This window comes from Chiloscyllium plagiosum, unplaced genomic scaffold (genome assembly GCF_037043375.1).
Source record: "Chiloscyllium plagiosum isolate Xiang-an unplaced genomic scaffold, Cpla_swu_hap1 HiC_scaffold_39, whole genome shotgun sequence".
NCBI lineage: Eukaryota > Metazoa > Chordata > Chondrichthyes > Orectolobiformes > Hemiscylliidae > Chiloscyllium > Chiloscyllium plagiosum.
Genome location: NW_028270177.1, coordinates 10,759,136 through 10,780,508, shown reverse-complemented (window position 1 = coordinate 10,780,508; position 21,373 = coordinate 10,759,136). Strand labels below are relative to the sequence as shown.

The following is a 21,373-nucleotide window of genomic DNA, read 5'->3' as shown; positions in this document are numbered from 1 at the left end:
TATTGTGTGAAATTATGGTCTCCTTATTATCGGAAAGATGTTGCGAAACTTGCAAGGGTTCTGAAAAGATTTGCAAGGGTGTTGCCAGGGTTGGAGGATTTGAGCTACAGGGCGGGGAAAGATATAAAAGAGACCTAAGGGGCAACTTTTTCGCAGGGTGGTATATGTATGGAATGAGCTGCCAGAGGAAGTGGTAGAGTCTAGTACAGTTGCAACATTTAAAAGGCATCTGGGCAGGTACATGAATAGGAAGGGTTTGGAGGGATATGGGCCAGGTGCTGATAAGTGGGACTCGATTCGGTTGGGATATCTGGTCGGCATGGAAAAGTTGGACTGAAGGGTCTGTTTCCGTGCTGTACATCTCTATGACTCTCCTGTAAGAACCTGTGTTTGGTTTTAACTTTTTTGCCAAGGGGTGTTTACGGGGATAGTGCAAGTATTTGGAACAGTATCATTAAGTTGCGATACAATTGATTGGGTTTTCAGATAAGATATGTTATTCTATATTCTGTTGTCTTTTGTTCGTGCATAAATAAATTATGTTTTGTTTGAAACCCGAGTGGTTGGGCTGCCTTAATCACTCCTGGTATATACACTTTACACCTGCTTAAAACAACCAGAAAGGTTAGGGTCTGGGCTACATTCGTGAAATGTTTTGATGGGATCTGGCCTGATCCAAAACACCTGCAGTTTGTTCCATAGATTCAGTTATCTGACCTGTCCAAGCCTGAAGATGATAATTCTATAAATGTAAGATAACTCTTCCACACTATGAATATTTTGGGGCTGCTCCATTTGAACATTAATCAGGAGCCCATACACTCAACTTCATGTTGGACAATTTGAAAATCAGCGAAGACCATGATGGTGTGAGGAGGGAGTTGAGCAGTCTCAGGTCAGCCAGTAAACCCAGTCTGATTGTAACCCCCTCCTATCATTGTTGTTAAACAGAGCACAGTTAACATCCAGCTGAAGAATTAGCAGAATATTCCACCATGAAATGGACACAATCTAATCCTGGGACACTTTATACACCTACATTCTCCAGAGATTCACTAGCTACCAAATTGGAATAAGCGGATTCTCCAATGAGAACAGGTCAAACAGAGTGGGCTTGCTTGCGCTGGAGGTGGGTTATCAGAGGTAGATGGGAATTCTGAACACAAACAGCCATGGTCTTATTGAATAGCAGATCAGTTCGTGAAGCCTAATGGCTAACTTCTGCTTTTAATTCATTTCTTCACATGGAGTGGGAGCAACGGCTGGTATTTTCACACTCTAACCCTGAAGTCAATTGTTGAGCACCTACAATGTGGCTAAAACTCGGATAATTCAGAGCACATTAAGGAGGTTAAGTCTGACACATTCATAGAGTCGTTGAGTCCTATGGCATGGAAACAGAACCTGCGGTCCAACCAGTCCACGCTGAACATAATCCCAAACTAAACTAGTCCCACCTGCTTGCTCCTGGCTCATATCCCTCCCAACCTTTCCTATTCATGAACTTATCCAAATGTCTTTTAAATGTTGTAATTGTTGCTACATCCACCACTTCCCCAGGAAGTTTATTCCACATAAGAACCACCCTCTGTGCAAAAACATTGCTCCTCATATCATTTTTAAATCTCTCTCGTCTCACCTTGAAAATATGCTCATCTCAGCTAAATTCCTTACACATCAGAAACTCGCGAAAAGCTGAATAGAAAACAGTCTACTGTTGTAAAAAGCAGATTCTGCAATCGCTGAGCTGTACAGACTTGATGTGAAGCTGAAGCATGCTTATGTAATTGTTCTGAAATGGATGCATGCTCGATAAAATGGTTAGCCAGAGCAACTGAAGCATTCATGGTTGGTGCACAGAGTTAGCATCAGTCTCTCAGTGTGTTACTGGGGAAATACTACAGAATGGATGTGCTGCAAATGCAGTTGAAATGTTTGATTTTGTTCCACCTGTTACAACAGAATTTTAGCAAATTGTTGAATGTAAGAACATCCATTTCTATCAAAAATAAAGAAAAATCTATGTTAGCACACAAAGATAAATTGTGCCTGAAGTTTGCGAGTAGGTAGTGACAGTATGAGATGTTATTTGGCCTGACAGAGTTTATACCAGTCAATCACGTGCTGGTAAAGCAATTCCTTCAATTATTTTCCACCAATACAGTGCCCTTTAAAAGTGACTTCTGGCAAGTCAATACTAAGATTATATGCTTCATCGTTAGGCACATTTGAATCAAACAAATTGTGTGTATTGTACTTAGCTGCAGAAAATTGTGAGGAAATGGTTTTTTGAGAGTGTGTGTGTATTTGTGTATATGTGCATGTGTGTGTGTTTGTGTGTATGTGTGGGTGTATATGTGTGTGTATATGTTATGTGTGTGTATGTGTCATATGTGTGTGTATGTGTGTATGTGTATGTATGTGTATATGTGTATGTTTGTGTATGTGTATATGTGTGTGTAAATGTGTATGTGTGTTTGTGTATGTGTGTGTTTGTGTATGTATGTTTGTGTGTGTATGTGTGTATATGTGTGTGCATGTGTGTATGTGTGTGTGTATTTGTGTATGTGTTTGTGTATATGTGTGTGTGCATATGTGTATGTATGTATGTGTGCATATGTGTATGTATGTGTGCATATGTGTTTGTTTGTGTGTGCATATGTGTTTGTGCGTATGTGTGTATGTGTATATGTGCATGTGTTTGTATGTACGTGTGTGTTTGTGTATACATGTGAGTGTATGTATGTGTTTGTGTATACGTGTGTGTATGTGTGTGTGTTTGTGTGTATGTGTATATGTGTTTGTGTGTATATGTGTGTATGTGTACATGTGTGTTTGTGTATATGTGTGTATGTGTGTGTTTATATATGTATGTGTATATGTGTGTGTTTTTGTGTGTATGTGTGCGTATGTATGTGTGTATATGTGTATGTGTCTGTGTGTGTATATGTGTGTGTATGTGTGTGTATATGTGTATGTGTGTGTGTGTTTGTGTATGTGTGTGTGGATGTGGATGAGTGCTTGATAGAGTGTGTGCATGAGTGTGATGGAGTATATGTCTGTGAGAGAGTGTGTGCATGGGTGTGAGTATGGGGTGATCAAGTTCTGGGATTTACATATTAATGAATTGAAATGTGCAACCCATTCTAAAATATAAAAGATGTTACAGCATCTAGGTTTGTTCAGTACATCACGTCAGTTATATGACAGAATGATCTTTTGCTATGATCCTATTTCAGTACCTACCTGATGAAGCAGCATTTCAAACATTTGTACTTCCAAATAAACCTGACGGACTATAACCTGGGTCCCTGGCACTGTGAGGCAGTAGTGCTAACCATTGAGCCACCTTGCAATTTAGCCGGCCAGTCCACCTAATCTGTACATCTTTAGACTGTGGGAGGAAACTGAAGCACCTGGATGAAAACTACATCGACAGAAGGAGAATGTTCGAACTCCTCATAGACAGTCACCTGGGTAGATGTCCAGATAGAGAGAGAAGTGAAAGAGAAGCAGGCAAAGGGATTGTTGAAAATTTCCAACATGTTGGGAAGCTGGCAGAGATTTGCCAACTTCTGCATTTAGCTCAAATACATGTACTAGTTCTTAGCAATCCACTTGGAACAGATTGGTCTGGCATCTGAAATGTCAAAAGGAAACTTGGTGGAACTATAACCTGGCTTATGACTTAAACTTTCAACATAGTGAGTTTTCCATTTGTCCAATTGTTGGCTTAGGTTCTGTCATACTCCCATTCTGTTTGAGAGTGTTACTTTACATAGCTTTGGTAAAGTCGCCATAATCCCAGAGTACCATAGGGCTGCTCTCTCATCAGACGGATGATGGTGGTTTAACCTGAGGGTCACCACGCCTCAGACGATGGGAGAGGTTAAGAAGATGGGAACTTTGTGGTGATTCAGACAGTACGGGAATTAAACTAACATTGTTGGAGTCACTCTGCATCACACACCAGCCATCCAGCCAACTGAGCTAACACACCCCTGGGACTCTACAGCACTGTTGGTGTCCCTCCCCGCACAGACCTCAGCAGCTTAAGAAGGTCGATGATCAAAAAGGACAATTAGGGATGGGCAACAAATTCCGGCTCAGCCGGTGACATGCACATCCCAAGGATGAACAGCAAAAATTAGTTGTCCCATACGTTTATCTTCAAAGTATCATTTTCAGGTAGATTGGGAACTGCACAGACTTTTCATTATCCAACTGGATGACTCCAGTCTTTCAGTTAAAAACTCTTTATTGCCACATTTTCAATATTTTCAATAATTAATATGTGAAACGGTTCAAAAAAGAATTTAAGGGTAAAGACACTTCCTTTTCTAAAACTCCTGTATTTGTTTTTCTCCTGGTTTTCCCTGTAACAGTGATCTGGAGATCAACCTCAAATCCTAGACACTCCAGGCCACTCTTGGAGACTCCAGGTCGCTCCCGGACAATCCAGGCCTCTCCTGGAGGGCTGTCGATCCTTGATCTAATCAGGTGACAAACTGGCTGTCACATCCTCCAATCTCACGGCCGCCAAAGTGATTCAATTTCCGTGAAGAGCTTCAAAATGGTTTGTGAAAGATGCAACCAGATGGTGTACAAATGCAAGTCAAGATTCCTCTATCATGATGAATAAGCACATTAGCGTCAGTAATGAAGGGACGCTTGGAAAAAAGGAGTTGTCATTAAAACCTCGACCTTGACTTTCTGGAGAGCAAATTCAGCCGTGTGACTGAGAGAGACGAACATTTTGTTCATTTCACAACAGTTTCCCTGATGGGTGGTTGCTATGGTAACTGTAATAAAAATCTATGAGTCCAAACAAGAAATGCCGCACGTGAATTGATGTGAAAGCTTGTCACACGTGTAGAAATGTGCCTTGAAGAGGCAGAAGGAAAACAATAGGAATAATTGCTTGAGAAGGATTGCTCATCTTTATGGTCGCTAGCTTTCCCCTCTGATGTTTATTCCGTCATCTGTGGGATAGTGCAGCTAGCACCAGCCATTGAGTTAATACCTCACTCAGATCACTGTCTGAATGGTGAGTGCACTGAGCTACAGGAAGTGTTAACTAGAAAGTACCAAAGTGTAGGTATTTCCAATAATTCAGATTTCCCATTGCACTGTGCTTGAGGATTTGGAATAAGACCAGATAGTGCTGGAAAAACTCAGCAGGTCTGGCAGTATCTGTAAAGAGAGAAACAGAGTGAACGTTTCAAGTGCAGTATGACTGTTCAGTAGCACAGCAGGTAGCACAGAGATTAGCAGGAGAGTACAATGAATAAAATTAAATTCTACATATCCCTTAATAGCTTGACAATCTGGACATGCCCTTGCTTCTCAGAGTGGAGACCTGTGACCAGCGGTATGTTGCAGGATCAGTGCTTGGTCCACTGCTTTTTGTCATTTATATAAATGATTTGGATGTGAGTATAGGAGGCATGGTTAGTAAGTTTGCAGACAACACCTAAATTTATGGTATAGTGGACAGCGAAGAAAGTAGCTGAAAATGTGTTGCTGGAAAAGCGCAGCAGGTCAGGCAGCATCCAGGGAACAGGAGAATCGACGTTTCAGGCATAAGCCCTTCCTGAAGAAGGGCTTATGCCCGAAACGTCGATTCTCCTGTTCCCTGGATGCTGCCTGACCTGCTGCGCTTTTCCAGCAACACATTTTCAGCTCTGATCTTCAGCATCTGCAGACCTCACTTTACCCTCCAGCGAAGAAAGTAGCCGCAGAGTAAAACAAGACCTTGGTCAGATGTGCTGATGGGCCTAGGAGTGGCAGATGGAGTTAAAACTAGATAAATATGAGGTGGTACGTTTTGGTAGGGCAAATCAAGGCAGGACTTATACATTTAATGGTAAGGTCCTAGGGAGTGTGCCAAACAAAGAGACCTTGGAGTGCAGGTCCATAGCTCCTTGAAAGTGGAGTCCCAGGTCGATAGGATAATGAAGAAGGCGTTTGGTATGCTTTCCTTTATTGGTCAGAGTATTGAGTACAGGAGTTGGGAAGTCATGTTGTGGCTGCACAGGACATTAATTAGGCCCTTTTTGGAATACTGCATGCAATTCTGGTCTCCCTGCTATAGGAAGGATGTTGTTAAACTTGAAAGGGTTCAGAATAGATATGCAAGGATGTTGCCAGGGTTGGAGGATTTGAGCTTCAGGGAGAGGCTGAATAGGCTGGGGCTGTTTTCCCTGAAGGGTTGGAGGCTGATGGATGACCTTACAGAGGTTTATAAAATTGTGAGGGACATGGATAGGATGAATAGTCAAGGTTTTTTTCCAAGGGTAGTGGAATCCAAAACCTGAGGGCATAGGTTTAAGGTGAGGGAGGGGGGTAAGATTTAAAAGGGACCTATGGGGCAACATTTGATGCAGAGAAGATGGAATGAACTGCCAGAAGAGGTGGCGGTGGCTGTATAATTATAACATTTAAAGGACATTTGGATGGGTCTATGAAGAGGAAGGGTTAGAGGGATATGGGCCAAATGCTGGCAAATGGGACTAGATTAATTTAGGATATCTGGTCAGCATGAATGAGTGGACTGAAGGGTGTGTTTCTGTACCATACATCTATATGACTATATGTTGCATAACAGTAAAATACTGCTGATGGAAATCTGAAAAGAAAATTTAAACTGTTGGAGAAACCCAGCAGCTCTGGCAACATCCCTGGACAGAAAAACAAAGTTAATGCTTCGAATTCAGTATGACTAAGGAATTAAGGGGTACAGGGAGAGTGTGGGTAAGTGGCATTGAAATGCCCATCAGCCATGATTGAATGACAGAATGTACTCGATGGGTCGGATGGCCTTATTTCCACTCCTATTTCTTATGGTCTTATGGACTCCTCTTTGGAGTTGAAAGGAGCTGGAAAATGTTGGTTTTGATGATGTGGACAGGGAGAGAGGAGGAGCAAGTGGAACAGATTATGAAACCTAATGGCAATGAAAATGCTGGTAAAGGAGAAACAGAGGTGTTAAGTAGATAGAAAGGTTAGTTGTGAAAAGGAAGAAATGGTTTTCCACAAATCAGACTCGAAACACTAACTCTGTTTCTCTCTCTCAACATATGCTGCCAGACCTGCTGAGTTTCTCCAGCACTCACTGATTGTTTTGACACAGGGCCCTCCCCTGTTGGCCCGGGTATATTGAAGTAGATAGGCAGGAAGCTGGAAGAACACAGCAAGCCAGGCAGCATCAGGAGGTGTAGAAGTCAACATTTCAGGTGTAACCGTTTTCCAGGACTCCGGCACAGATCTCCATGTAGAGAGGTTGTTGCTGCATGTTGCTGATCTGGCTGTGAAACCATTTGTTTTAATTTAAATTATTGGAAGTATACTGACATTGTGAAGTGTCGGTCACATACCTACCATGGCCTCCTACTTCTCTCTGGAAGGAAAGCCTCTGACTGGCCTCTTATCATCGAGACTCTAATGAATGGAGATCCTGTCCTCAGGCCATTAATTTGTTGCAATGAGGAAAATCACAATGAGTGGCTCTGTCCCATGCAGTGGTGTTCAGAATCTTGCAGGAAATATCCTGCCCCCTAGAATGGAATTTGACCGCAGAACCTCTGACCCATAGGGGAGAGCAATAAAAATTGAGCCAAGCTGATGATTGGAGGATCTTCACAAAGAAGGTATTGTCAGGCACCTTACAATTCCAAAAACAAACAAATCAATCATTATTGGAATTAAACCAGAAACATCTGGAAAACAATTAGGCAGCATCCTTGAAGAGAGAAAATGATTTAATACTTAAGCCGATGACCTTTAATCAGAAATCAGTCTCTGGATACTTTCAAGAAAGAGATGGATAGAGCTCTTAGAGATAGTGGAATCAAGAGTTATAGGGATAAGGCAAGAACAGGATACTGATTGTGGATGATCAGCCAGTACATCCCATGGACAAAATCAACGTCATCTACAAAATTCCATGTAAGGACTGCCAGAAACACTATGTAGGACCAACAGGAAGAAAGTTAGCTACCAGGATACACAAACACCAGCTAGCCACAAAAAGACACGACCCTCTCTCCCTCATAGCCCTACACACGGAGGAGAAAAACCACCATTTCAACTGGGACAACACATCTATCCTGGGACAGGCTAAGCAAAGACATGCCAGAGAATTCCTAGAGGCCTGGCACTCCGACCACAATGCCATAAACAAACATTTAGATCTAGATACCATCTATCAATCCCTCAGAAAACGAACAGAAAATGACATCACCACAAGCCCCAGGAACCCCATCCAGGACAAACATATAAATAGAAAGCAAGAGACAACAGCTTCGCTTCACTGGGAGGTCGCCACTGATGATGTTACCTAGCCAGGTAATGAAACGTCTGGATATCAAACCTAGAGCTCAGCGAGCAAACCTACAACCTAAACCTCAACCTGAGCTACAAACCTTCACAAACCTTGCATATATCAGATTAACAGACCCTATCAGGGAACTCATAGTCTATGAGATTTACTTGGCTGACCTCGTTACAAACATTACATCTACGTGCTTAATATTTCAAAGGTAACAGCTCAAAAACGACACCCACAGTTCTGGAATGTGAAGTTTTATCACATTCAAAGTTGATCAACAAGAACATGAGAGAGAAGCAAAGCACAGGAAAGCATGCAGTTTTTATGAAACTCCTTGTTACTGCTCTATCTATACACACAGAAGTTTGGAAAGCCTAACATAGCATCTATTAAAAGGCCCTTCAAAATCTACTTAAAAACAGCACCTTCCAGGTGAAACATGATGCTGTCAACATCTTTCAGAAACACCTCATTACATGACTGATGCAGAATAATCCTAAAATGCTAAGTGTGTCTGAGCCACAGCTTGATACTGCCAATCTAAGCCCCTGTGAAGCACCTTGAGATGTTCTTGATCTTTACAAGGTGCTACTTAAATTGAATTTGTAGTTGCAGAATTTCCCAAGCTATCAAACTGTCAAACATTGATGAACAGGACCTGTGTTTACTTTACAGCAGTGAGACTTTGTGAGCTTACAAAGAAACACTGTGGAATGTTTTATTCTATCTTGAGAACATGAGAAACCTGTGAATCTGTGTATAAAAGTGTTGGGCAGAATTTTATCATCTGATGATTGCAGGCCTGGGGGTGAGAGGGTCAGTAGAATTGTGGAGAGCCATGATGGTTGACCTGATCTTGGAAATAGAGAATGTTTGGCTGGGTTGCAGAATGTTCTGCAGTATATATACCGACTGAGCATACTGAATCTTCCTAGTTTTGTTTTCCCTTCTGGTGTTTCATCATCAGCTATCTCTTTGTTTTCATGTTTATTTTATCTCTTTGTCTCTCCCTGTCTGTCTGTCTGTCTCTCTCTCTGGGCACTGTCTCAGTGTACTCTCTTTGTTCTCCACCACCTGCCCTTCCAACCCCATCCTTGCCATCAGCATGAATGCACCCCTTTCCTGGCCATTTTCAGTTTTGTTGAAGGGTCACTGGACTTGAAACATTAACTCTGCTTTCTCTCCATAGATGCTGCCAGACCTGCTGACTTTCTCCAGCACTTTCTGTTTTTGTTTCAGATTTCCAGCATCTGCAGTTTTTATTTTTATTTTAGTATTCATATGTGTCGTTGACCCCACATTTCCTTGGAATCACTATTGCATCCATATTTCCTGCACAATATACAATGCAGAACGCAACCGCGATACAATTCCATACAATATCCCTCTATGACTCTGTACAGTTTTCTAATTTACCAAGAGTTACTCATTTACAGTACATTATGATGCGTAGCTCTCTCCTCTCATTTCAGTCACTTTTTCAGTTGGGAGTGTTTGTTTTCAATCTGTGATCTCCTCATTCAGAATCCACATCTGTACACACTAGTGTAGTTGCTCAGAAAATGTGCAATATGAGCTTATTAACATATTAAAGGGCCTTTTATCTTCGACAGATTGTCACATCATCCTAGGAATTCTTGTGATGCGTGCATGAAATCACCTTTACCATGGCAAACAGCACCGTGATTTACACTTCACTGTCTGAACCACACTGTGCTGGTAACACTTTGATCGAGATCATAAAAGAAAACTGTCTTGGCTGGTTGAAAGCAATTTTGAATCCAAGATGAACTATAAGCAATGAGAGAAGTCATTCAGCCTATTTAGGTCATCCCTCTATTGAAATATTACATACACATTCTCGCCTGGCCTTACACTCGGCTACTCTGAACAGACTCTGTGGTTTGGCTTCCAATACACAATAATACATTTATTTAATACAGGAACGTGTCTCCCCTCCATCAGTTCGAAACATTACAATCATCTTGGACCCAATAACAATGATATCAGAAAAGCTATTAGGGTCTTCACTTTTTTTTGTCATGGATGAGTGGGATGTGGGCATCACTGGCGAGGCCAGAATTTGTTGCCCATCTCTGATTGGCCTGGAGAAGGATGTGGTGAGCCATCCATTTTTTTAAGAATCCCTACAGTGTAGAAACAGGCCGTTCGGCCCAAGAGGTCTACATTGATTCTCTAAAGAGCATTCCACCCAGACCCATCTACCTAACCTATCCCTGGAGCTCTGCATTTCCCATGGCCAACACACCTAACCTGCACATCCCCGAACACTATGTGTAATTTAGCATTGCCAATCCATCAAACCTGCACATCTTTGGACTGTGAAAGGAAAGTGGAGCACCCAGCAGAAACCCATGACGAATTCATGCTCAGAGGAGTGGAAGCTTCATGATCCTATTCCTTTCTATTGTATGTCAGCTGAGATAAATGTCAGCCTTGGCATGTTCTAAAATTCGACAGAGTCATAGAGTCCTGGGGAGAACGTGCAAACTCCACACAGTCATCCAAGGGGGGATTTGAATCCAGGTCCCTAGCACTGTGAAGCAGCAGTGCTAACCACTGAGCCACCATGCTACCCTCACAGCCTTTAGAGCACAGGAACACATTCAGTGGTATTAAGAAAGGAGCGACAGGATTTTGACCCAGAAACAGTGATATATTTCCAAGTTAGGATGAAGGGTGCCTGAGAAGGAAATTTGTGGGTGGTGTTGATCCCATATTTCGGCTGTCCAATCTTTCTGGAGTGTAGAGACTAGAAGTTTAGAGAGTGTTGTTAAAGGTGCCTTGGTGAGTTAATTCAGTTCATCTTGCACACTGCTGCCACACCTGCCATCAACAGTGATAGGAGTGAATATTGAAGGTGGTGTTTGGGCTGAGAATCAAGCAAATTACTTTGACCTGACGGTGTCAAGTTTCTTGAGTGTTATTGAGGCTGCACTCATAAGACCGTAAGATGCCTGAACATAAATAGGCTATTCAATGAGATTATGGCTGATTGAATAATCCACTTTCATACCTTTTCCCCATAACCGTTGATTCCCTTATTAATTAAAAATCTCTCAATCTAAGCCCTGAATATACTTAATGACCCAGCCTGGACTGTCTTCTGTGGTAAAGCATTCCACAGATTCACAACCCTCAGAGAAGAAATTCCTTCCCATCTCTATCTTAAATGTACAGCCGTTTGGTCCTAGATTCTTACACAAGGGGAAATGGTGTTTCCACATCTATCCTGTCAAGTCCCCTAAGAACCTTATACATTTCAATATAGTCTCCTCTCATTCTCATAAATTCCAATGAGTGTAGAAACACACTCGTCTACCTCTCCTCATATTACAGTGCCTCTATACCCAGTATCAGTCTCGTGAGTCTTCTGTTGTCTGCCTCCAATGCCAGGTTATTGTTCCTTAGCTAAGGGGCCCAAAACAGGTCACATATTCCAGCCTCATTCCTGATGAAATGCTTTTGCCCGAAACATCGATATTCCTGCTCCTCGGATGCTGCTTGACCTGCTGTGCTTTTCCAGCACCACATTCTTGACTCTAATCTCCAGCATCTGCAGTCCTCACTTTCACCTCGTGTTCCAGCCGTGTTCTTGACCACCCTTAGGAACTCAAGCTGTGATGCCCTGGGACTGAGATGACTGACCTCCATCAAACACCGCCATCTTCCTTTGTGCTAAGTATGACTCCAACCAGTGGAAAACATTTCCTCGATTCCCATTGACTCCAATTTCATAGGGGGTCCTTGATGTCACAGTCAGTCAATACTAGGGAGAAAGTGAGGATTGCATGTTGACTCTTGTTCTCCCTGAATGCTGCCTGACTAGCTGTGCTTTTCCAGTGCCACAATTTTTGACTCAATACTACCCAGATGCCAAGCGCAGTCACTCTCAACTCAACTCTGGAATTCAGCTCTTTTGTCAACGTTTGGATCAAAGTTGTAACAAGATCACGAGCCAAATGATTCAGGGCAGGACACAAAGTTCCAGTGACTAGGGTATTCCTTTGAAGTGCCACTTAATTGCATTGTCAAAAACCCCTTCCATTTTCTTGCTGCAGATCAAAAATAGCCTGATGGGGGATAAATGACCAGGTTGGATTTGTTCTAAATTTTTTTGAAAAGCACATTGTTGTGTAAATACCAGTATTGTCACTGTATTAGAACAGCTTGGTTATGAGCGTACCTGGTTCTAAAGCACAGATCTTCAGTACCATTGAGAGAATGCCACCTGGGTCAATATGTTTACAGTATTCAATATTTTCAACCTTTTCTTGTTGTGAAGTGAGTCGGTCAGGTGATGTGGTCAATTGATAAACTACCTATATGGTTCATCAGGAAGGATAGTGATTGCGAGACTGTTAATAATTAACCAATCCAAATCAAAGCCAATTTCATATTCTGATCAGAATCACTATTTTAAAATATTTTGATGTAAAGCTCCCAGGTTCTGAGTTTGAGTTACTTTTTATTTATTCCCAGCTTGCAGGTGTTGCTGGCCGGACAAAGGTTTATAGCCCATCCTGGAATGCCCTTGGGGAGGCGGCAATGAGTCACCTTCTTGAACTATTGCAGTCCCTGAGATGTTGTTTCATTGTAAGCAACATGAAAGTTCATAGTCATAGAGCTGTACAGCACGGAAACAGACCCTTCGGTCCAACTTGTCCATGCCAACCAGATATTCCAACTTCATCTAGTTGTAATATGTTCATGAACCAATATGTCCCACTCAATCCTTCCTATTCATATACCCATCCAGATGCATTTTAAATCCTGTAATTGTACCAATCTCCACCACTTCCTCTGACAGCTCATTCCATACATGCACCATCCTCTGCGTGAAAAAGTTGCCTCTCAGGTCCCTTTTAACTCTTTCCCCTCTCATCTTAAGCCCATGCCCTCTAATTCTGGACTCCCCCACCTCAGGGAAAAGACCTTGTCTATTAACATTTCCATGCCTCTCATGATTTTATAGACCTCTATAAGGTCACCCCTCAGCCTCCAATGGTCCGGGAAAACAGTCCCAGCCTATTCAGCCTCTCCCTATAGCTCGAACCCTCCAACCCTGGAAATATGCTTACAAATCTTTTCTAAACCTTTTCAAGTTTCACAACATCCTTCCTATAGCAGGGAGACCAGAACTGCACACAATTGCACAGGTACTCTGGAGCATGCAATGAGCTGAAGTCACCAGTATTTGCTCTAGTTTCCATCTCAACTTCTAGCTTGTTTGGGGTGTTTGGTAACATAGGAAGCTGAGTAGTAATGAGATGGGTTTAGCTGTTAACAAGGCATTTAGCAAACAATAATCCCCCTTAATGGGCAATTCACCGCTGTCTCGTGAGACTTTCACCTCTCCTCTCGACAACAGCGTCAAAGGTGGCACAAAATACTCCCGACATCATCAAGATAGATCTTATCAGACTACTTGCTCAATAGTGCCACAAATCTGACCATAGCCCTGTCCCTGAGGCATCTGCAAGAGTTCACTCTTTGTTTCTGATTTATCGTTAAGGACTCAGGGGAGATTAAAGCTAGGGAGCATAAATAAAAATTAAGAGAGATTTTAAGGCAGTGATAATGAGAAATATTTTCTCTCAGAAAATCCTTAGTCTGTGGAATTCTCTTCCTCAGAACTTGATGCAAGCTACTCATTGAATTTATTCCAGATTGAGTTGATTCGATTTTTGGTAGATAATACAGTCAGGGGTTGCAGGATGCAGATAGGAGGGTGAAGCTGAGACCACAAGCAAATCAGCCAGGATTTTATCAAATGGAAAAACGATCTCAAAGGTTGAATCTTCTGTCACCTCTTCTAAGTCCTAAATCTCTTTTTCCTAAAAGTATAAGATAAGCATTTGATACTAATAAAAATATTAAATAGTATTAGATGTGGGAAGGGTTAAGGGTCTGGGTATCCAGATTGTCAAATTTCAAATAACGTTTTATTCATGCGTGGGCGGTGGGCATCACTGACTGGCCAGCATTTATTGTCCAGCCTTGGGTGCCCTTCAGAAGGACCTGTGTAAACAATATTCTGGATCAGTGGTGCTGGAAGAGCACAGCAATTCAGGCAGCATCCGACGAGCAGCAAAATCGACGTTTTGGGCAAAAGCCCTTCATCATTTTACCCTGTGTAAACAATAGTCAATTTGACAGGTAACATTTGATATCCGTACTTCTTTGAGGGTTAACATTTTGTTAGGAGAAAGGAGAGCACAGCAAAGACAGAAATTGCAAGTTAATAATATTAATGTTTCTCTTTATCCTTGAGGTTCTATCAACTGACAGTAAATACACTATGTGTTATTTTCTTGTCTTCATGTAGACATGAAGCTATAAAGTGAAGCTGCTGTTCAGAGTACATCAAGTATTGGGTGGCACAGTGCTGTATGCTGTTGCCTCACAGCACCGGGGTCCTGGGTTTGATTCCAACTTTGCTGACTGCACGGAGTTTACATATTCTTCCTGTGCCAGTGTGGGTTTCTACTGGGTGCTTGGATTTTGTCCCACAGTCCAAAGGTGTGCAGGGTTAGGTGGACTGGCCATGGTAAAACATGGGGTTATGGGGAATGGGTGGGATGCTCTTCGGAAGATTGGTGCAGTCTCGATGGGCTGAATGGCCCCTTTCTGCACTGTGGGGGTTCTATTGGATAAGCTTTTCCAATCATTACAGCTGGAGCCTCCATACCGCAAAGATTCCTGGTGTGCTGTGTTAGGTGATTTCAGCTGTGGCTTTGTTAAGGGAACTACACTTCAGCTTGCATTCAGAAAGAAAAGGCTGGTCCCAATTCCCACACCTGATCACTGACCAGTGCATTTACCTTGATTGTAGACTATGTTGCGATGCTTTATCAGGCTGAATACTAAATCACCACTCATTATTAAAACATGACTAATTGTCCCAAATTAGATCAGCGAACCCATACCACACAGTAGACCTGTAAGTCTGTAGGATCCATCCACTGTGTTGAAGATGCTGAGATGGTATTTGTCTAAGCACCTACTTTTCTTCATCCGAAACCATTGTATTTGATTCTTTATAATTCTCAAACTTACAGACAATGTGAGTATTTCTGAAAGTTCTGCATATTGCAACAAATGTACAAAGGATATGAAGTGTGGTCACATCATTAAGAGCCTACTTGCACCTTAACCTTTCTCTGGATGTAAAACACTTATTGACATTCCATTAATGTAAGACGATCCTGAGGAAATACATTAATAGGGTTCTTAACCAATATAAATAATTTATTCCAAAACACCATTATGATGTACATTTTCTTTGCCTGACATCTGACATTTTCTCATCATAGACTGTTGCAATTTCATTGACTAGGTAAATTCGGGACAGGCAATAAGTACCAGCCCAGCCACTGACTCCCATGTCCCATGAATGAAAAAAAGATAAACAGAACGTTAATGGTTTAGCAACGAATATCTGATACGATTGAGCACAAAGGCAGAAAACCATTTGACAAATAGCAGGATAGCAAAGATCAATGTGGATTGGGAACAGCAAGGAAACACACAGTAAGGATCAGACGAGTGGAGCAGGTGAATGGAATTGGGGGAGTCAAAGAAGGGAGTGAGGTTGAGGATGAAGCCTTGAAGATGTTTGTGGATTAAGTAATACATTTTTAAACACATACATTGGATGAAGAGGGCAAACAATGATTTTTAGTCAACTTGTTTGAACAGCTTTATGTGAGGTAAATTACTGCAAAATCCGTACTGAAAATGAAAAATGCTGGAAATCACAGCGGGTCAGGCAGCATCCATGGACAGAGAGCACGCTATCGTTTTGAATCCAGATGACTCTTCATCAGTGCATAAAGCCAGATCTATTTAATCAGAGACATGGACACTATCTGTATTGCAGCATGGTGGCTCAGTGGTTAGTGCTGCTGCCTCACAGCACCAGGGACATGGGTTCGACTCCCGCCTCGGGCGACTGTCTGTGTGAAGTTTGCACATTCTCCCCATGTCTGCATGAGTTTCCTCCCACAATCCAAAGATGGGCAGGTCAGGTGAATTGGCCATGCTAAATTGCCCATAGTGTTAGGTGCATTAGTCAGAGGAAAATGGGTCTGAGTTGGTGTGGACTTGTTGGGCCAAAGGGCCTGTTTCCATACTGTAGGGAATCTAAATCAGAATCTAATCTACCCCTGCAGCTCTTGAGAACTTGACAGATGTAAATGAGAATATAATCCGGTGACTGACAGAACTGCGGATGCTGTAAACCAGAAACAAAAATAGAAGTTGCTGGAAAAGCTCAGCAGGTCTGGCAGCAGAGAAATCAGAGTTAACGTTTCGGGTCCGGTGACCCTGGAGTCATCAACTCTGATTTCTCTTCAGAGGTTGCTGCCAGACCAGCTGAGCTTTTCAAGCAACTTTTGTTTAGGTTTATAAAATCTAAGGCTTGGGGATGACATTGCATAACGTGGAAATCAGAAGCTGTTAAAAAAAATACCAAGCTTAGGAAATAATCAGAGTTTCAGTGGCAGAAATGGATCGGGTAATGAAGGGGAAAAGAGGCGTTGCTACATAGGCATGAGAAATGGAATTTGAAGTTCAATTCTAGGTCAAACAGAACACTTACAATGTAGACTATGAGCTATTCACACACTGATAACACCTTTCCAATGTGTCTACTTTGATGATTCACTCAAGAAGCGCAGAGTGGAACGATAGTAAACTGGAAAGGTGCGAGGATGTAGTTAGGCTGACTTTGCAGGTCGCAGTCAGAGAAGTGGCAACAACATTATCATCTGTCTTGGTGCTGACGAGAAGGGAAATGATTAGCAGGCAGGTTTCCCAATATGGATCACTGTCCTGTGTCCTTTGCTCGGAAACAGAGACACCAACGAGAGCAAGATGATAATGACCCGCATGAAATATTGTGCAAACACTGACTGAAAGATTTGCTGCTGTTGTGTAAACTGCTTACTGGCAGATTTCAGAGTGATTGGAATGAAGGCATAGCTTCAGGGAAAGATTTGAATTGTTACTTATAATACACTAGTCTGGTGACAATTAGAAATTGACGTTTACTCAAATGTTCACATGCTTGAAGTAGGATCATGTCCCGGGTTCCTTTCAGTAAAGGAACAAAGGAACCGCTGACAATGCTAATTGGCTTAATTTGTGCTTTAAGTCAGAACTCCAAACTGTAAACTGAGATTATGATTTGGAGTGTCTCAGGCTGTGGGTATCTTCACATACAATGTCCATGAGGCTACTTGCTTCATATATCTTAGTAAGGTGATTCAAATCTTTATGTTCTGTAACACTCCTGGATTTAAATCCATACATAGCAGGTTGTCAAACATGGCTCTCTAGTGTAGTCCCAGAGTCCTTGGTACATTTGAAGCTGAGGTGGATAGATAGATTCTTGATGAGTAGAGGAATCATGGGAAAAGGGCAGGAAAGTTGACGTGAGGAGTGGCTGATCAGCCATGTCCATATTGAATACTGCAGCAGACTGGAGGATGCTGCTGATCCTATTTCTTATGGTCTTGTGGTGTCTGAGACCACTTTCATCACATACTCATTCCAGACTTGTATCTTCTGTCTCAGAATTGTGTCGGAGCAAATTACTGTAGATTTTGGAATCTGTACTGAGAACAACATGTGCTGGAGATCACAGCGGGTCAGGCAACACCCGTGGAGAGAGAGCAAGCTAACATTTCGAGTCTCAATGACTCTTCATTGGAGCTGAATTGTGTCATCATTACTTCATTATCATTGCACCAACTGCCTGCCAAAGTGACATACCCTCACAGGGTGGCACAACATTGAGGGCCGAAGGTCCCCTACTTCGCTGTCATGTTCTATGTTCTATGTTCATTTGCACCTGGAGATGCAAGTGTGAAAGCACAGGAGATTGGACATAGAGAATCGTTTGTGCAAACTCACCTACATGGTGTTCTTAATTTTTTCAACATCAAACGGGAGAGGCCCCATTGGGAAACCTATTGGTGCTAACAGTGGGGTTAAGGAAAGTCATCACTGACTGCAGTTAATGCAAAAGTTCCTGAGAACCGAAATGTTGCAGCAGCGGGTAGGTAGGGGGTATTAACTACAGTTACATTCACATTCTACTGATATGTTTATTTCATGAACTTTACATGACCAAGAATGGAGAGGTTTGTTTTTGCCTGCCATCCATGGCAGCTGCCTTCAGCACACCAGAAACAGAGATCAGGAATAACGTTTGAAATGATGAATCCACTTATCTAAGATATCATTGGTCCCACCACCGAATGGGGGAAAATATCATAATCGAAAATCTTTACAATGGCACATATTATAAGCAGGATTGTCTGTCTCAGTATTACACTGTTGACATTGGGTATTGGAATGTCATTTATAAAACCACAGCAGAGGACTCTCTCAGACTAATCACACAAGTTGCTTATTCTGGTCAAATCCCTTCAAATCCACATACCAGACTGAAACAGCTGGCACCACTTCTCCTTCGAGAGTATCTTCGAAAGCCAAGTGCAGCTTCTAAATCTGTCTTTATTAAGTGAATTGATTAAAAGCCAGAACCAATAAAAGTGGGCATTGTGCAGTTTGGAAGGTGTTCGACATTGCCTCGACTCTTCAACTAATCACCAACTTTAACGAACATAAAACTAACTCATTTCCGGAGCAGCAGCACAGCATGCAGGCTCCTGCCCAGAACACACCTGCTCTGTCCACTTTTGCTTTTTTGGCTTCTTTGACTGTTTTTATTTTCTTACTTTAATCTACTTACTTTTTGTGGAGAGCAGATTTGTGCAGCACGGAGGAGATCAACATGGAGGAGAGTGAGGCCAGGTGGAGTCGAGCCTTCGCAAGGTGAGCGAGCCCAACATGGCAGAGAGTGAGGCCTCCCAGCAACTGCGGTGGCAGCCTCAGGTTGAGTTCAGTATGGACTATGGGCAAGGCCCAGTGTGGACTATGGGCGAGGCCCGGTGCGAACTGGGGTCAAGGCCTGGTGTGGACTGGAGACAAGGCCTGATGTGGTCTGGGGGCAAGACCCAGTGTGGTTTGGGGACAAGGCCCAGTGTGGTCTGGGGGCAAGGCCCGATGTGGTCTGGAGACAAGGCCTGATGTGGTCTGGGAGCAAGGCCCAGTGGGGTCTGGAGGCTAGGCCTGATGTGGTCTCGGGGCAAGGCCCAGTGTAGTCTGGGGGCAAGGCCCGATGTGGACTGGGGGCAAGGTCTGGTGTGGACTGGGGACAAGGCCCAGTGCGGTCTTAACAACACGTTGTTATTTAGCTTTCCTTTAACTGCAAAAAGGTTATTCACTTCACCTATTCCAAGGAGTAGCCGAGCAATATTGTCATGTGGTACAGTGGGTAATGCCCCTACTTCTGGGCTTAGGTTCAAGTACCACCTGCTCCAAACGGGTGTCATAACATAACTGAGCATAGAGTCATGGAGTTGTACAGCACAGAGATAGACCTTTCAGTTCAACTCATTTTTGCTGACCAGATATCCTAAAATGATATAATTCTATTTGCCGGCATTTTGCCCTTATCTTCTCTATATACTTCTTATTCATGTAGCCATCCAGATGCCTCTTAAATCCTGTAATTGTACCCCCTCTCAGCTTGAACCTACACCCTCTAGTTTTGGACTCCCCTAACCTGAGAAAAAGACCTTGACTATTTATCCTATCCATGTCCCTCATGATTTTATAAATCTCTATAAGGTCACCCCTCAGCCTTTGATGCTCCAGGGAAAACATTCCCAGCCTATTCAGCCTCCCTCTATTGCTCAAGCTCTCCAACTTCAAGGACTTTCTTGTAAATTTTTTCTGAACTCTTTCAAGTTTAACAACATTCTTCTGATAGCAGGGAGACCAAAAGTGAAGTTGGCATTCTAAAGCTGGCCTCACCAATATCCTGTACAGCCACAGGATGACCTCTCAACTCCCATACTCAATGCATTGACCATTGAAAGCAAGCATGCCAAAAACCTTCTTCACCACCTTGTCTACCCTGTCTACAGTTTCAAGGAACTATGCACCTATACTTCTAAGTTTGGCAACACTCCCCAGGGCCCCATCATTAAGTGTATAAGTGTTGCCTTGGTTTGCCTTACCAAAATACAGCACCTCACATTTATCTAAATTAAACTCCATTTGTCTTTCCTTGACCAACTGGCCCAATAGATCAAAGTCCTGTTGTAATCTGAGATAACCTTCTTCACTGTCCACTATGTCACCAAATTGATGCTATCTGCAAACTTACTAATTGTACATGCTATATTCACGTCCAAATCATTTATATCAATGCTCAAAAGAAATGGACCCAGCACTGATCCCAGTGGTCACAGGCCTCCAGTGCAAAAACAACCCTCCACCATTACCTTCTGTCTCATACCTTCAAGGCAATTTTGAATCCAACTGACTAGCTCCCAATGGATTCCACATAATCTAACCTTGCTAAGCAATCTATCATGTGGAACATTGTCGAACACTTTAATGAAGTCCATGTGGACAACATCTACCCCTCTGCCTTCATTAATTTTCTTTGTCACTTCTTTAAAAACCTCAATCAAGTTAGTGAAACTTGATTTCCCAGGCTCAAAGCCATGTTGACTTTTCCCAATCAATCGTTACTTTCCTAAATGCAGAATCCCCTCCAACAACTTACCCACCAATGATGTCAGGCTCACCAGTCTTTAGTTCCCTTCCTTTTCCTTACCACTTTTCTTAAATAGCCACATTAGCCAACCTCTAGTCTTCCGCCTCCTCACCCATGGCTATTGATGATACAAATATCTCAGCAAGGGGTGCAACAATCTCTTCCATTGCTTCCCACAAAGTTCTGGTATACCTGATCAGGTCCTAGTGATCTATTTACCTTTATCTGTTTTAAGGTGTCCAACACCTCCACTTCTCCACATCAGTGTTCAATGAGGAGAGGGACATGATGAATGTTGAGATTAGAGATAGAAGTTTGATAACTCTGACTCATGTTGACATAAGTAAGGAAGATGTGTTGGGTAGGTTAGAAGTTATTAAGGT

At 42.5% G+C, this 21,373-nt stretch overlaps 1 long non-coding RNA gene across 1 annotated transcript in view; it reads left to right on the top strand.

Annotated features, from left to right (window-relative positions):
* Nucleotides 1-19,065: 19,065 nt before the first annotated feature.
* The window catches only part of LOC148138626 (uncharacterized), an 85,056-nt gene continuing 82,748 nt past the window's right edge, over nucleotides 19,066-21,373 (top strand). Inside the window, exon 1 of the long non-coding RNA XR_015753747.1 lies at nucleotides 19,066-19,195. This is a non-coding gene — a long non-coding RNA (uncharacterized LOC148138626). The remainder of the gene's footprint in view (nucleotides 19,196-21,373) is intronic.